A 17,077-nucleotide genomic window follows, 5' to 3' on the forward strand; every position below is an offset into this window, starting at 1 on the left:
GAGAAGGGTGCTAACACGTCCTGCTGTACCCGACACTCCTGATTTAGCAACTTTCTACAGAGGTTTGATGCAACAGGTCAGAGAGTTGGCAGATGAAACGCAGAGACTAGCACATCGAGAGGATGTGGTTCAGCTTGAAGTGGTTGGTGAAGATGTTCAAGAACATGTTAATGTTGTGGTTGAAGGTGACGGGGAAAATATCTACCCTGCTTTTGAGGCCCTCCTGAGCAACACCATGCAATCTGACAGAGTCATAGTTATGGGTAAGATAATTGAATTAACGGTCCAAATTGTGCATAACCCTCGAGGTGGCGCTAAACGCAAACTCAAGAAGACACTGCATGCCAAAATTATTGGTAAAAAATGATGACATCTCTACAGTCTCTAGTTGGTAGTGATGGAACTGATCAGCTTTGCTTTGCAATCAGCCTTTCTTGTCTCCTTAATCCTAACCGTACGTATCAAGATTGTGTTGAGTTGGGGAGGGAATTACAAAACAAAGCTGGTTTAGATTCTCAAACACCTATCACATTCACAGATATACCCCTGTTTGAATGGATAGTGAGGCGTAAAATTGTTGTGTTTCATAAAACAACAGCAAACCAACCATTAGCGCATTATGCCACAGGTTTTGCTGATGGTTCGGATCCTTCATACTTGTTTCTACTTCAGGGACACTATTGCGGGATAAAAAACCCAAAGGGTTTTTTAGGAAGACGTCACTTTTGCGTCAGCTGTCATAAGGGGTATGAAGATAAATCACAACACATCTGCAAAGGTCACCGTAGCGTTTGTCACAATCCTGTTTGCCCTACAGAGGTCCCAAAGCCTGTAACTTGTGGCGATGGTTGTCGGGTTTGTAGAACACCTTCCTGCATTGTGAGACACAAAGAGATTGGCGCTAATGGGAGCAGTCTCTGCCAGATATACAAAAAATGTGAAAAATGCGGAAGGTGCCGGTATATCCCATTAAAACAGGGTAAACCTAACAGTTGTTGCGGTGTGCTTAAATGTAAAATCTGCAATGTAGAATTATCATCGACAAACGAGGTCCACCAGTGCTACATTCAGCCCATTGCCAGGAAGACTGAGCATCCTGATCTGTTTTGTTGTGATTTTGAAACGTTTACAGACGACCAAGGTAGACATGTCCCTTCTTTAGTGTGTGTAAAGACGCAGAGAGGTGAAGAATAGATGTTTAATGGTCTCGAATGTGTTCGAGCGTTTCTTTTATATTTCAGAAAGAATTGGTTTAGAGTTGTGTTTTTGTTGCACATAATGCCAGGGGCTTTGACAGCGTCATTGTCTTGAGAGGTATGCTTGACGAAGGGTTAATACGTAAGAGGATAATCATGACCGGTAGTAAGATATTTGTCTTGAGGATCCTCACTACAAGCTAAAATTTATCGACTCTCTCTCATTCCTAGCCATGCGACTCAGCTTCATGCATAAAGCTCTAGGTTTCACCGAGCAGTGCAAGGTTTTTTTTTCCACACAAGTTGAGCTTGAAAGATCGTCTGCATTACATAGGGGTGTATCCTCCTCCATCAGACTACGGCTTCGAGGGCATGTCAGACCCTGAACAGAAAGATTTTTAAAGCTGGTATGATACTGTGCGTGATAATTCTTTCAATTTCAGGAGTGAAGCTATTCACTATTGTAAAAATGATGTTGACATTCTGGCCAGAGGATGCATGATATTTAGAGAGGAGTTTTTTAAAGAAACAGGTGTTGCACTCTCGTCCATAACAATCACCTCTGCGTGTATGGCTGTTTTCAGGACCAACTTTTTAAAACCAGACACATTAGCAATACCATGTCCCAACAATTATGTAATAAAAGGTAACAAGAGGTTCTCACATGCTTCCATCCATTGGTAGCTATGGGAATCACACAGACAGGGCATTTTGATACAACATGCCTTGAACCGTGGGGAGATGGTGTTTGGCCAGTATTTTGTTGACGGTTATGCTAAAGTTGACGGTGTTAAGCAGGTCTGGGAGTTTTATGGATGTTTCTCCCACGGTTGTCCTTCATGTGTCGACCCACATGCAGTCTGTCTGTTAAGAGGTAGACCATATGGTGAATTCTACTCTGCTACGATGGAGAGAGAGCAGGCGTTAAAGTCTGATCATGAGGTGCATCTTATTACCATCTGGGAACACGAATGGCGTTCACTTCGACAATCGTGTGATAATCTCAGAGATTTTCTCTTAGATTTTGACACCCCTGAGCCTCTCAATCCTCGTAATGCCCTCTACGGCGGTAGAACCAGCGCTTTAAAGCTGCGTTACACGGCCAACCTGGTGAAAAAGTTGATTACGCTGATGTCACCTCTGTATCCTTACGTCAACAGCACGTGTTCCTAGGTCACCCCCGAAAAATTCACAAGGACTTTGGGGATCCCAGACAGTACTTTGGTCTTATCAAGGCGGTTGTCTATCCTCCTCGGGTTTTATATTACCCGTTTTACCCTACAGAGGACCAGGCGGTAAATTACACTTCACGTTATGCAGTATCTGTTCAAGTCGTATTGTCCAAGACAGTGGCTGTACGCATAATGATGATGAGCGTGCTTCGACAGGGGTCTGGGTCACGGTTGAGTTCAACAAGGCTCTGGACAAGGGATACAAGGTGGCCAAGATTATTGAAGTATGGCATTTTGATAGATCTAGCGATTGTATTTTCACAGGTTACATCCGTACATTCCTGAAGGGCAAGCAGGAGGCTTCTGGTTACCCTGCTGAGGCCGTTGATCAGGAAAGCCACGACAAATACATTTAGGATTATCAAGCACATCGGGGGATTTTGCTTTGTGCTGATAAGATTTGTCACAACCCTGCAAAGAGACAGGTGGCTAAGAAGCTTTGGTTAATAGCCTTTGAGGCAAGTTCTGTCAGAAAGAGAACATGTCTCAGGTTTCTGTAGTGTCCAACGAGTTTTTCAGTTTCTTGCTTTCAGGGAAATACGAGGTCAGCTACTTTAACATGCTGGATGAGAAAAAAGTTGTGATCCAGTGGCGTTACAAGGGTCTCTACCCTCCTGGTAAAAGCACCAATGTTTTTATGGGAGCTTTTACTTGCAGAAGGATGTTCTCTATGTTGACACAGACAGCTTGATATATGTGGTGAAAGACAGCAAGACGCCTTTAAAATTAGGTAACTATCTCAGTGATCTGACTGATGAACTCGACGGGGATAGCATCGAGGACTTCGCTTCGGCGGGTCCTAAGACATATGGTTATAGGACCAAAGGACAGAAGAAGGTTGTGATGAAAGTTAAAGGTATCATGCAAACAAAAGAGTCTTTTCAGCAGATAAACTTTGACCCCGTCAGAGATCGTGTAGAGGGCTATTTACAGAATTCACCTGATGGGGTGCTTGAGACCCATCAACACAATATTGTGAGGGATAAAAAGAACATCACTTTAAAAAACAGATCAGTTCCTACAAAACTCGATAAGAGACATGTGCGATAAGAGACGATTTTTTTTGTACGGCACAACCAAACCTTTTGGGTTCTGAGTTTTGAGTGGATGACTGGGTCATTATGGAAGAAATTCATTTTGATCCGCGCTTGAAAACATCATTTTCATGTCTAGTGGTGGGACCATCAGGGTTAGGAAAGACCCTTGTGATGGATGATGTCAATTGTAAATAAAGATTGTATGTATGTATACGTCTTTTGAACCTATGTACAGTGAATTGCAAAAGATGAATAAAAATATCAAATTCATTGAAGGTTTACCTAAATCTTTTGAAAATGAAGATGTATTTCCTTCTGATAGAAAACATTTGACAGACATCATAAAAATATGAGTGTTATAATGGTGACGCAAAACTTATTTCATCGTAGTAAATATAGTTGTATCCTCGCAATAAAACGCAGATAAAAGTTCTTGCTCAACAAGTTTACCCGTCTCAAAGAGTTTTCTTTCAAGAAAGCTTTGAAGATGCTACAGCTGGCGCTCACGGGTACTTAATTGTTGATCTAACACCCTCATGTCCAGAACGCTACAGACTAAGGACTGGGATACTTCCTCATCAACGTCACACTGTGTCCATACCAAAAACGTCTGCTTAAGTCATGTCAGCACATATAAAAAGAAACGCAGGTTTACTTAAGGAACTATACCATGCTCCTTAAATGAAACGTAAAGACATTTTGATGCATAGTTCTCGGGACTTTATTCAAGCTCTCGATGAGATCGCCCTGAACGTTTTGAAGGGGAATGTACTGTTGTCGCAGGCTCAGTTAAAAAAAACTGAAAAAACAGAAGAAAAACATCTGTCACGGGTCAAGGACGTGGAGCGGGACCCAAGCGCAGTGGTGAAAGTCACAAAAGGCAGGACCGAGTCAAAAACAATATTTTAATAATTAAACAACAAAATCACGACAGAAAGCGTCACCGAACCGGGAGACACAAGATAAAGTCAAAATGTCCAAAACAGAGTAACCAAACGAGCCGAAGTCCATATACAAGAATAAGAGACCAAACAGAAAGCGTCACCAAACTGGGAGAATCAAACCAACTTAAATTTGGGAACGGAGAGACGAAAGTACAATGAACAGAGATAGAGACAAAAGAAACCAGGAAAGGCGGAAACAGGAAGAAACCGAACACTAACTCAGGCACCAGGGTTTAAGACAAAGAAATCCAAAATAAGCTAACTAGCGCACAGAACAAGAGAACGAACAAGGAGAGCCAAGAGAACGAGGAGTTACCACAGGGAACAAAGGAGAGCGTCACAGAAACTAGAGAAGAAATCACAGGGAACAAAGGACTCCATCTGCAGGAACTAGAGGAGTCGATCACAGGGAATAATAGGGGACGATCTGGCACACGGTGCTGGAGTCCGGGTGCTCTAATACTCAGGTGATCTGGGGTTGATTGGCTCCAGTGCCACACAAACAGGAAGAACGGAGGAAGAAAACAAAACAAGACTCGCATGACAAAATAAAAGCGGAATCATGAGAACATCAGACTCTTGGATAATAAAAAGGCGTGCGTGAAGCGTAGATGAAGGATTCTTATAAAGCAATCGGGAGGATTCCTGTTGCCGTTGCTAGCGGCTGCCGTTCCAATCATTGGAAATCTAATAGGAGGACTTGTAAAGAAGTAAAACACGATGAAGACTGTCCAGAAAATGTATCTGGTCTCTCCTCAGCAAATTAACCAGTTATCAAGTCCAACCTCCGACATCTGTGAAACTGCCAAAGATGAATTGAATGAGAAGATGAGGACCATTCTGAATGATTCTCAGTTAAACTCGTATGAGAAGATTAAAAAGTATGATGCTCTATTGCAGAGATATTTAACCTTTACAAAACAGGATCAGAGAGACCAAAGGAGAGTAACTCTGACTTTACAACGAGACAGAGTCAGCGATCACCCCCACGACTCTGACAGTCGTGTCGAAAGTGTTCTAAAAACACCCTTTGTAACAGATGACTTGGGTCAGGATATTCTAAATATCCTTCCGTCAAAAGCTCGAAGAAATGCTGAATACATTATCCAGAGGATATCCAAAAATGGTGATGGTTGGAATACGAATGGCAAATTTATGTATGAAGGAAATGCTGTAAAAGGCTCTCATGTGATTGATATATTCAAGTACCTTTCCCTACCGCATAATAAAAGAAGTTCTCCGTTACCTGCGGGATGGTCCTAGTTTCTCGTCACATTATTAAAGCTAAACATCCCTCTCACACTGCTGTCCAATCCTGAAGCGAGGGCTCAATATCAGAGACTTAAATCGAATTCTATCTTGCGAAAGAAAATTATAGCTGAAAGCTGGTCTCCTGATTACAGATTTTTTTTAACACACGAACAAACAAAATAGGATTAGTCACAATAGTCTTTAAAATACTGAAGAGAACAGAGTATGTTGTTTCCACGGACAGTGTGCACATCTTTTTAGACATTGTTGATGTCCTTTCACAAAGTTGTATACCATGAGGTCATATTTTAAGGTATCGTCACTGTATAGACTTAATACTTCTTGGATACACAGCCCTCTAGCACGATGATGGAGGTAGAAGATGCAATGATGACTGTGATTGCAAACTCCAATAGTTTGCTACCTCTATTGTTGTGAACGACGTTAGTTTCTGACTTGTTCCTCCTTTGCCCCGAATGTTTCCATTTTCATCGTTCTCACCAGTACATCCGTACGAATATATTTTCCCCGAGCTTCTCCTGGACGGGAATCAAAAAAACATAAAAAACTAACTGAAGCTTGTGCCGTGGAACTTGATCCTCCTTTATTGAAAGTAATGGTCTCAGGAACATCCAAAAATCCAAACTTAACGGTCAAAACCTATATGTCCATGTTGTTCTTAACAACCCAACACAAATCAACCACGAGCTTACCTTGCGCATCCGCCGTTTTTTTCAAAAGACAAAAGTGGCCTTCAAATTAAAACCCACATATATTTATGTAAAGCACTAAACCACAAAACGACTACCTAACAGTGTAAACAATATCAAGTGAAACTTACTTGGGCACTTACAATGACCACATACAAACGATAGAGGGTTCTGTAGTAGACCATTGTTGTACTTGATGTTGCCTGAATGTTTCTTGAGAAACTTTAAAATACTTTCAGGGTAATGTGCAAAGTAGGGCCCCATTCCAAATGAGTCAAAGAAAGTTGTTCTACCGTCTTCTTCGAGAGTTAAACTCTGCCAGTGCTCTCCTGGTTTATGTGCCGGATGTGTGTTGACGATTAAATATTCAGGCAGTCTGAGGGGGTTGTGTAAATTGAGGCAACTTATCCGACGGCCATACACCGTAAAATGTGCCGCTCAAGAGACCTCTCAGCAGCCTCTGTAACTGGAGACTGTCCATAACTTTTTAATAATAGTCCACCAGCACTTGTCTTTTCGCATCAATCTCCAGAATGGAATCATAACAAGCGTACACAATCAGTATTACGGTGTTTGGTAAGGGTACTATGAATCTCATCTCCAGTCTTAAATTCCCATTTGAGACAGGGGAGAGAGCGTCGTTGTCGTCGGCTGGATTGAGATTAAATGCAAACAGTGAATAACCGCTGTTAAAACCTTCGCAGTCAATGCTTAGAGGTAGATCCTTCAAATGTCTTCCTGTAGCTAAAATCATGGTATAAAACTCACTGACTGAAATACCGTGATTAAACTGAGGTTGAAAAGCTTTAGCGGGGATCTGTTGGCCGTCCTGACAGAGGGCGAGATATTCAGTGTTGTAATGATGAAAATTGAACGGGGAGAGATCTCTCATACCGGTAAATGCCTCATGATGCACCATCCCTAAAACCACGTATTTAGGTATTGAACCCAGAAATAAATTATCCTGGGTACATATTAATGAGTTTTCTGGAATGGAGTATGTTTTTACATTGACTCGTGAGAGTGGGCAGAGAGCATTTCCTTTAAAGAAACGCTCTGCATGACCTATTCTCACAGCTGGCGAAACAGTGACTTTGTAACGTTGATTTAAGCAGGTGACTCAAACGCAGATTGGAATCAGAAGATGGGTATTTAATTGTGCAGAACAGGAAGAGTCTTCTGATGCCGTGGTGGAGATCCCAGACAAGTGGCTGGTGAGGGTCCAGGAGTCCAGCTGGCTGCGCTATGGCAATGAAGGAGGTGAAGGTTGTGGAGTAGAGGTGCAGGCAGGCTGAAGTTTTAAGGCAGAAAAGACCGACTGAAATAACTCAGATAATGCAATATCCAGGCAGTGGCAAATAGCGGAATATCTCGCTTGAAGACAAACCATGAAGGGTTGACGAACAGGCGAGGACTGGCAGGTTGGTCGGGTCTTTATACCTTCAGGAGATTGGAGGCAGGTATGGATGTGACTAGGTGGGTTGGGCGGTGACGTCAGCGGAAGAGGTTGTGACAGACTTTCTTCACAAACAGAGAGGCGCCAAGGATTTTCAGACGAAAGGTGGAGTCGCGGGGTCCGGTCAGGCAGAAGGCATCATTCGCCCTAGTGAGTTTAATAACAGTGTCTCACAGAAAAATATGTCGCCGTGGAGAGGACCGAGAAGATGTTCTTCTCTGGATCTGCTCGTGAACTCTGCCCGTTTATTCAGGCCTGCGTTGGGACCGTTTACAGTCAACCAACACAGTTGTGTCTTGGTAAAAAAGACCGGCGCTGAACTGTGTTTTAAGAGTGTCGCCTGAAAAGTTGAGAAGTGTTTTGATCATAGCTCTGTACGGGTGAGTGGAACTGGACTGCGAAATCCTCCGATCCCCCAGGACCACATCACACTGGTCAAAGATGGTGTTTAGAGGATAATTCATGAGACCGACTGTTGCGTCGTTAGCCAGCGGTGTGCTATCAGTGTTAGTAATTTTTGCTCGCACGTGTAGAAGGGTGTCGTTTAGGTCTAGATACTTTTCACCGTCTCCTGCTATAAAAAAACTCAATCGGTCCTCCTTCGCTGATAGCGGCTACTGGAGCAATTTCAGTGTAAATTGGAAAGCTGCGTAATTGGCGGCGTGAATAAATCCAGTTCTGCCAATGTGCATTCAGCAGATTTCTGGTGTAGGAGTGCCATGTTACTGTATATAAGGTTTTTTAAAATATATCAGAGCTCCCTCTGGACTTCCTCTTGGCCCGTTTGCTTCTGTCAACTGACTTCTTTCTTTTTTTGTTTGGACGTTTATTTGAGCTCTGTCTTACACGTCGTCCTCGAGGGCGTCTCTTTGTCCTTCGTGATAAGACGGCTATACCGCCTGACCCTTCCTGTCTCTGTTGATCGCTCATTCCTCTCACGGTATGGGTGAACATATCCAAGGCTATGTTACCCACGTCTTATTTGAGATGGGGTTTCGCTTTGACAATTCCTGATGATCCATGATACAAACCAAAACATTTTTGAGAAGAGGGAACGGATGCCTCGTCCGTACATAACCGGGTCACCGTAGAAACCGGGTAGATCTCCGCCCACCTGTTTTTCATAATATTGTACAAATCTGTGCGGGTCGTCTCTTAAGCCTGTGTGGACCATTGTGTTTGTTTATGACTTGGTCTGCAAAGGCTGGTTATCTCTCTGGTGTTGTGATGATGAATGGATTTCCAGACGACGATTAAAGGGTTATATAATATCCTCTCAAGTAACAGGTCTAAAGTGTAGAGTCACCACCACCTTTCCAAAGGTAAAATTGACTGGTTTGTTAAGATCTGATTTAATTTGTAACTGAATATTTTCAATATGGCTCTTGGCAACCGGTAAATAGTAAGCAGGGTTAAAATGCTGTGTGATTATATCTGAGTAACTACCCTTGATTTCCACCATTCTTAAGAGCGGTGCATACGCATCCCCTACAAGCTGCGGTCTTACAGCGTCGCTGTAACAGTAGCGATGGTAAAACCCCGCTTTTAAATCAGGATGGGGCGCTCTGAACTCACTTAAAAAGCATTAGGTTCTGACCGTCTCCTTGAAGATCAATTTTTTGCCGTGCACCGTCAAACAGGAAGCGTATATCGTCATTGGTTTTTTTAAAGGTTTGCTCCAACTCGGTTGAAATCTGATTAATAGAGTTTTAATATCCACCCTTGAACTTCAGTTTGGAAATATCTCTTCCCGCCATTTTGAAATGTCAATCAACCACTCGCGATTCGTCTTTTGTCCTCTGAGCTGAGGCGCTGGCGTCTCATGGCTCTGTGAAATTCATCTTTATAGCGCCGCAACCTGTTAGCATCTGATTCTGATCCCCTCGGGGGAGTCGTGTTTGTGTTGGAATCAGGTCCTCTAGGGTTCGGTTTCCAGTAAAATGATGCCGCATCCTCCGGAATATTATTCCATGTGTGAGGGTATGTAATCTCCGTCAAAGCAACCTCCCATTTTCCGTTTAAATCGATATGTTGTGCTAAATCAACGCGGAAAGTACCAATCGAGTTGTCTTTAAAAACTTTTGCACTGGCCTTTGATGGTAAAGTCACATAGAAGCGTGCGTTCTTTGAGCCGTACATGATGATATGATGCCTGTTGTATAGGAGGATCGTCTTATATATTTTTTATACCTGAAGCTTTTACCCACCTTTTGAATTTTTCAGGCCAGTTCTTCCACTGGACAAAGACCTGTCTTTATCCTTTAACGACGCGTTCCTTGAGAATCTTTTCAGCGTGAAATACTTCCTTAACCAGTTGCACTCTTTGTAATTCTTGATCATAAAATGACCGCTGGATGGGTTCACCGTCGAAATCTTTCAATTTATGTACAGGCGGGTTGCGGTGGATACATTCAGTTATCGTGAATATCTCTTCTGTAAAACTCTGCTCATACTTTTTGTGAAATACACCTCATAGTTTTGATATCCTAACATGATCGCCCTCCTTAAATTTTGGCTTCTGCCGACCTTTCGACGGTCTAATGTAAAGATTGTCAAACACTTGCAGACTATTTTCTTTAGTTACTTCCATCGGTGTCATTTTTATACTACTGTGATAGCTGTGATTATAACTCTTTACTAGATCCTGTAAAACCTCGATGTAATGTAATCTTTTGAGCTGTAAAATATCTCCACATCCGATTTTTAAGAGTGCAGTTAAATCTCTCAACCACAGAGGCCTTAAAGTCACTCGCTGTTGAAAAATGAATAATTCTCTTCCTTTCCATCAAAGCCCGGAAACTCTTGCTAAAAAATGCTTTCCCATCATCCGTCTGTAGCTTTGCAGGCGTCCCGCTCTCATCCAGCACTGATTCAAACGCCTTCATTGTCTCAATCGCAGTTTTTCTTTTTAAAATGCGTAAATAGGCCTTCTTTGAAAATACATCTATAACGGTCAATAAGTAATTTTGATCGTCGTTATATCTAGCCAATGCCTGCATGTCCCATCAGTCGGCCTGGAATTGTTGAAGAGGCCTGTGAACAAATACTCTGCTTCTCGGCTGGTTTACGCACGGTGTAAGCATCCTGTTTTGATGAAAAATCTTCAATAGATTTAGAACTGACTGGTTTTCCAGTCTCATCCTGCACCCCTGGACGAAGGCGACTCACACCTCCAGAGGTCCCGGGGTGAAGAGGATTGTAATAAACTCTTTTAATGATGTGTTTCACCGTCATGTTAAACGAGAAATGAATGAGCTGAGATCCAAATATACTTCTTAATGTTTTTTATTCCACAGGTTATGTAAGGATTCAAACGTAATGTTATACAAAGAGAGTAAAAGAGTAAAAAAAAATAAAAAAAGTATCACATACGAGGGAATCTCGTGTTTGTGACATCGACCAGGACCGGCGTTCTATTCCAGATTCTACTTGCTGAATCCAGACGTTCAATTAGAGGATCCTCATGCTCATGTTTGATGTATTCATTCCAGACACTTGATTTTGGAGACCTCATTTCGAGCAAGACTGTCTCAGCCGTAGCCTTGGTTCTCATTTTCTCCGGTTGTACGTCATTCAGGGTCAAGTAGTGTTGTATAGCAGACAGAAAGTTCTTGTTACAGAGTCTCTTCATCAACGGGTGGAAGTTAAGACTGTATAAATCATCCTCCATCTCTTCAAGGCAGCTGTGTTGTAGTTGGCTGGGATGGTCTACTTGGCAACCGTAGCAGATCTCCCTCCAATACCTGCGCATGGTTTTACCTGGTAGATGAAATACAACTGTCTTTAAAGCTTTCAAGAAGAAACCGCTTATCCATCCATCCGTGTCATCATTAGCTGCTGGTTCTTGGTCTTGAGAAGCTGAAGATGAAGCAGGCGGATGCACGCCGACAGTTTCGTTCTTGGGGTAGGAGGTTGGTGCTCTCCCTACAGGTTCCTCCTCATCATCCACATCTTCCATTTCAGTTGCATCAAAGTCGTCTGTGTCGTCTTTGATGGTCGCTGAAGGACAGGCTCCATCTGTCGTGTTGTTGTTAGAACCATCGTACTCATGACCATCACCAGTTACGTGTTCTACCACAGGAAATACAGGGCTCGTCGAGGAGTTGTTCATTCCGTACCCAGTGCCGCCTGTAGCAGCTCCGAGGAAGATAGTGCCAATACCTCTCTTCCCTTCGGTCCTCATCGTTGTCTTAGTTGCTCTTGTTTCGACAGGTACGTCTGCAGGGTGTCGCTCTGGAAAAAATCCTCTTTATAGCAGCCATCAGTGAGTAGGCGGTCCAAAGGGGGCAGGACTAAAAGGTCAGTGCCTCTTTCGGCACAAGGACATCATTCCATCAGCGGCTATGCTAGAAGAGGCCGTCGATTTTCGGAGAAACTCCTGAATTTTCTTACTCCAAGCATCCATTGGTATGGTTAACAGAGTACGAAATACACCGCAATCAGAATTAAAATACTCCAGTACGAAATCTTGTTCTTGTTCACCCGTGACTCCTGTCGATACTTTATGGATGGCCATGAAGGACCATCGTCCTGATCCTGAGATTTTAGCCAGCCATATAGCCACGAAGGACGGCTTCCTCTCCATTCGATCAGGTTTGTTAGACACGGCTCCAGCCTTCTGACGTTGTTGTTGTTCTTCTTCTTCTTCTTCTTCAGCCCTTGGAAAATTTTCTGGCTTCACCTCTATTAGCACACCACAGTCGTTAGACTGATAACACAGCCATCTCCGTAGGTTTTGTCATCATCCAGCTGATAAATGTACAATTCAGTTTTCAGGTTTGACATTTTGGTGTATTCTTCTTCTCTCTGACGAGGCAGCAAAAGAAGTGTCAAGATGCAAAATAGCCATTTTGTCACCTATGGTGACATTAGAACCCTCAGTCACACCTGAAGACATAATCTTGATCCAAGAAAATGCAGATGAAAATGAAAAGGTTTTGTGGAAACAAAAAGGAGCTACTGTGGACAATCAGGGTCTCTGGCGATCACATGAAGGCAAGCTCGTAGCTCCAACTGCACTTTTGACCATCTTGATTTCGGAGGTGCACAGTGATCTGCACTGCACGCAAGGGGGGAAGTGGTGAAGAAAATCAGACAGCAGGGATATTGGTCCCCATTTTTGCAGACAACAACAGATGAAGTGCTGAATCAATGTGAGATTTGTGAAGAAAACAACGAAAAAACATCAAGATACCAATAGGTCATATTCCAGTCCCAGAAGGTCCATTTAAACATCTTGTGATCGATTACGTTGACATGATAAAAACGGTTCAAGGGAGACGCAACATGTTGGTGGTAATTGATCGGTTAAGCTGCTGGGTTGAAGCAGCACCATCTAAAGACTTGAGTGCTGAAACAGTAATCAAATTCCTGACCAGATAAATCATTCCTCGAGTTGGCATTCCGTCAGAAATAAGCTCAGACAACGGTGCTGCATTTGTACAAAAGGTTGTGAAGGGCATCTTGCAGCAACTTCGAATCAAACAACGATTGGGTGCCGTTTATCACCCCCAGAGTCAGGGAATGGTTGAGGGGATAAATGGAACCCTGAAAGCGAAACTGAATAAGATCTGTGCTAGCACGAAGCTAAACTGGGTTGATGCGTTACCATTAGCACTGATGAGTTATCGCATGCAAACTCATCAAAGCACGCATTTGACACCACACAAGATGTTGACGGGATGGCCGATGCCGGCACCACACTTGAGGGGACCCTACAAGGGGCCTCCACTTGAGCAACTACAATCTGAACTTAGAAGTTATACGAAGCAACTAACTTCTATCCATAAGACTATCTATCTGCAGGAGAGAAAACGGGAGCTTGAGGCCGATCGTGAGGCCGGGCATTTGGTGGTTCCCGGCGACCAGGAGTATATCAAGGTCTTCCGAAGGAAGTGGCACCAGCCGAGATGTGAAGGTCCATACACCGTGGTCCGAGCAACACCAACAGCTGTCCAAGTCGAAGGCAGCGCCACTTGGTACCATCTGAGCCATTGCACAAAGGCCCAAGGCCATCACAACCAAAGAGGTAATAAAACAGGCAGTGAAGTCAATGATTTAGATAGTCAAAATGTTGATGACAAGGCTTGCTGTGATAATAAGTTGTCTGGTTTGGTTGTCACCAGGAGACGAGCTCGCGCAGCTTGCGAGACCGCAGCAGCCGACCAAAGTCCAGACCGTGACACCCTAAGTTCCAGCTAAAAAACTCGAGCATAACAGGGACTCAGTTAAGTACGATGCGATCACCCGTTGTGTGAAAAATGCCCAGAAACACAAAACGTTAAGCGTATTGGTGCAGGACAGGCGGAGTAAAAGTGGGATCCATGTCAGAGGTCAGGGAGCTCTAGGTAAAACACTGTCTGCCAAACTTGGAACCACACCACAGTCAAAAAAAAGGAAACGAAGATGACCGTCCAGTTTTGACCACCACTAGTCCTCTCTGTAATAAAACCACATTATTCGATTAATTATATTTACTATTTACACAAACCATACCTATGAAATATTTAAACTACTGGGAGAACAACTGCATGAAACTGGTAAAATGGTGTTACGAAATCGTCAGGTGTTAGATTGGTTGGTGTGTGTCACATGTTTGCAGATCAGTGTTGCACTTACATTCCAACAACACCGCGCCTGATGGAACATTTGCCATTGCAATGGATAAACTTAGAGATTCAAAAAATGAGATAAAAGAGCATGCAGGAGCTATAAGTTGGGCCTGGGATTGGTTAGATGGACACCGAAGAAAATGTGGAGCATTTTTTGCAGAAGTGAGGATGACTACTGCAATCATACTCATCGTCATTTTTCTTCTGGCATGTTGCATCGTACCCATGATGAGGAAACTGTGTCTGCGAATGACTGAGAAGCAGTTAGCGGTCACGACGGGACTTTGGAACGCACAGATGCTGAACATGATGCCTGCTGAACAACTGGCTCTCGTGGTGACTGAGAGACCACATCTGTAGCCATCACCTGATTAATTGGAAGACTCTGATCATACTCCAGAGGTGACTGAAGAATGAGGTGTTGTTATGATTACATGACAAATGTGTTTAAATCATGATCCTATGTTTCTTTGCCAGTATAATTACTTGAATATTGTTTCACTAAAAAAAAAAAAAAAAAAAAAAGAAAATTTCACCTATGACGAAAAGTGACAACAAAAAACAATTGGGGAAAACTTTTGATGCTTCCGGAAACGAACTGACTAACATTTTCCTGCGACGCGGTTGAGATTTTTATTTAACCAGACAGCAGTAAACATATTGAACTAACTACAGCTATATGAATCATTTAGTTAACATTTTCTACATACTTATATCCAGTATATTGTCACTGCTCTGTTACAGTACGAAATAATCTTCAATAAAATAAAATGGGATAGTTTGCTAAATTCGGTGTGTGGGTCTGAGACCCACAAAGGGGAGATATGTTGTGGAATAATTTGACCTGTGTCATTAGGGTTACAATGATAACTTGTTTTTCAGTACCAATGGAATGTTGAACAGATATCCACCCACTCTGTATTCCAAATACGCCAGAGATGGTACCCTTGAAGTGAAAACAGGAATGTATGTTTTCTCTGGAGCTGCCAGAAGCTCTTGTTTTTGTGATTCAGCCAGGAGGCCAAAGGTGGACATGCATGTTTGTGACAATGTGTATCTGGTACAAGGAACGCCCTTGATCCAGCCCCTACCTAATGTGTTTGTACTTTGAACAATTTGATACTGAGCGATGTCAAGCGATGAAATTATGTTACGCTGATGTGGAATAAAACAAAGCTTGTATCCCACTACTTCTGTGGTTTCTTCTGCTCCCGACTCGACGCCCTGAGAAGTGTACCCCGCTGGCCGGACTACACTAACAATTCTCTCATTTATTGGCCAGAGCTGCTGGAAGCACCTGAAGACAGGACAAAGTGAGGCAAAGAAGAAGCAGCTACTTCAGATAAATAGAATTCTGCAAAAGTTGAGACGGAAGCCCAGGAGGCAGCGTGGCAGATTTCTGCCAAAGAAACTCCTCTGAAGGCTGCTATGGATGTTGCCCCATTTTACCACCTGCCAGTGCCACCCACAGCTTCTCTGTTTTCCTGAAGGCCTTGACTGCATTTAGATAAGCTCTCAGTGCCCTCACAGGAATACATGAAATACAGTCAGGACTAATCGAGAAGGCACATAGTTCTCCAAACCCTCCTGATGGAGGCCAGAGCCAGGAGAAGAGCTGTTTTGTAAGCCACCAGCTCCAAAGGAGTCTGATCAAGTGGCTCCAAGAGAGCTTCAGAGTCAGACTTAATACCAATTGAAGATCCTAATAGGGGCAGATGCGAGGTGGGTCTTTGTCTTGTCTCCCTGCTTTAACTGGACTAGCAGTGGATGTTTACCCAACAGACAGCAGTCCACACCCGTTCAGCATTAAACGGGTGTGGACCCCTCATAATTTCTACTACCTGCTGCAGGCTCACATCTGCGACATCTCTGGGTACCAGATCGAGCTGGGGTTATCTGCCGCCAATAGAATCACTGTCACCTTCTGAATCCTCCTCATCAACTGAAGGAGGAGGTGAGGTGGAGGGAAGGTGTGAAGGAGGCCCTCCGGCAACAAACACTGTTGGCAAAGAGGTCCGCCAGTGGGAGCCCAAACTTGGCCCAAATCATGTCCACCATGTCCTATGACAAACCCCACTCGTCACAAGGAATATTACACCAGCCTTTCTACTTCACTGGAAGTGCCAGGGCACTCTGCAAAATATGATTGTGAAATTAGAGAGGAGTGAGTCAGTGACTCTGTAATTGTGAAATTACAATTGTGAAATTACAGCTGGAGCCGGCACATCTGGCACATGAAGCGAAGAATCTTGAGATCTGAAGACGAGCGGAGCGCCTCCTCTGGACCACGGAAACGTCAGGCAGGACTGAGGTGTCATCACACTCAGGGGAGAAGGATTGCCGTGGGCCCTGACGCGCCAGTCATTCATAGCTAGTGATGCCATCATCCTTCTAGTTACGGGAGCAACGCCGTTTAGCTTCTGCCGACCACCAAAGCATGTAGTCATGATCTGGTAAACTGCAGGGTCGCCGTATGTCAAGAACCCATCTGGAATTCTGAATCACCCATGAAGTCATCTTGAGCACATGGCTTTGCGGACTGACCAGGAATCCATGGGACAAAACCATGGCCATCCTTAACCGGCGTCCTGACTGGCAGCGCTGTCTTCTTTGCCGGATGGCCGTCAAGGTAATGCGCAT

This window comes from Synchiropus splendidus, chromosome 5 (assembly GCF_027744825.2).
Source record: "Synchiropus splendidus isolate RoL2022-P1 chromosome 5, RoL_Sspl_1.0, whole genome shotgun sequence".
NCBI lineage: Eukaryota > Metazoa > Chordata > Actinopteri > Syngnathiformes > Callionymidae > Synchiropus > Synchiropus splendidus.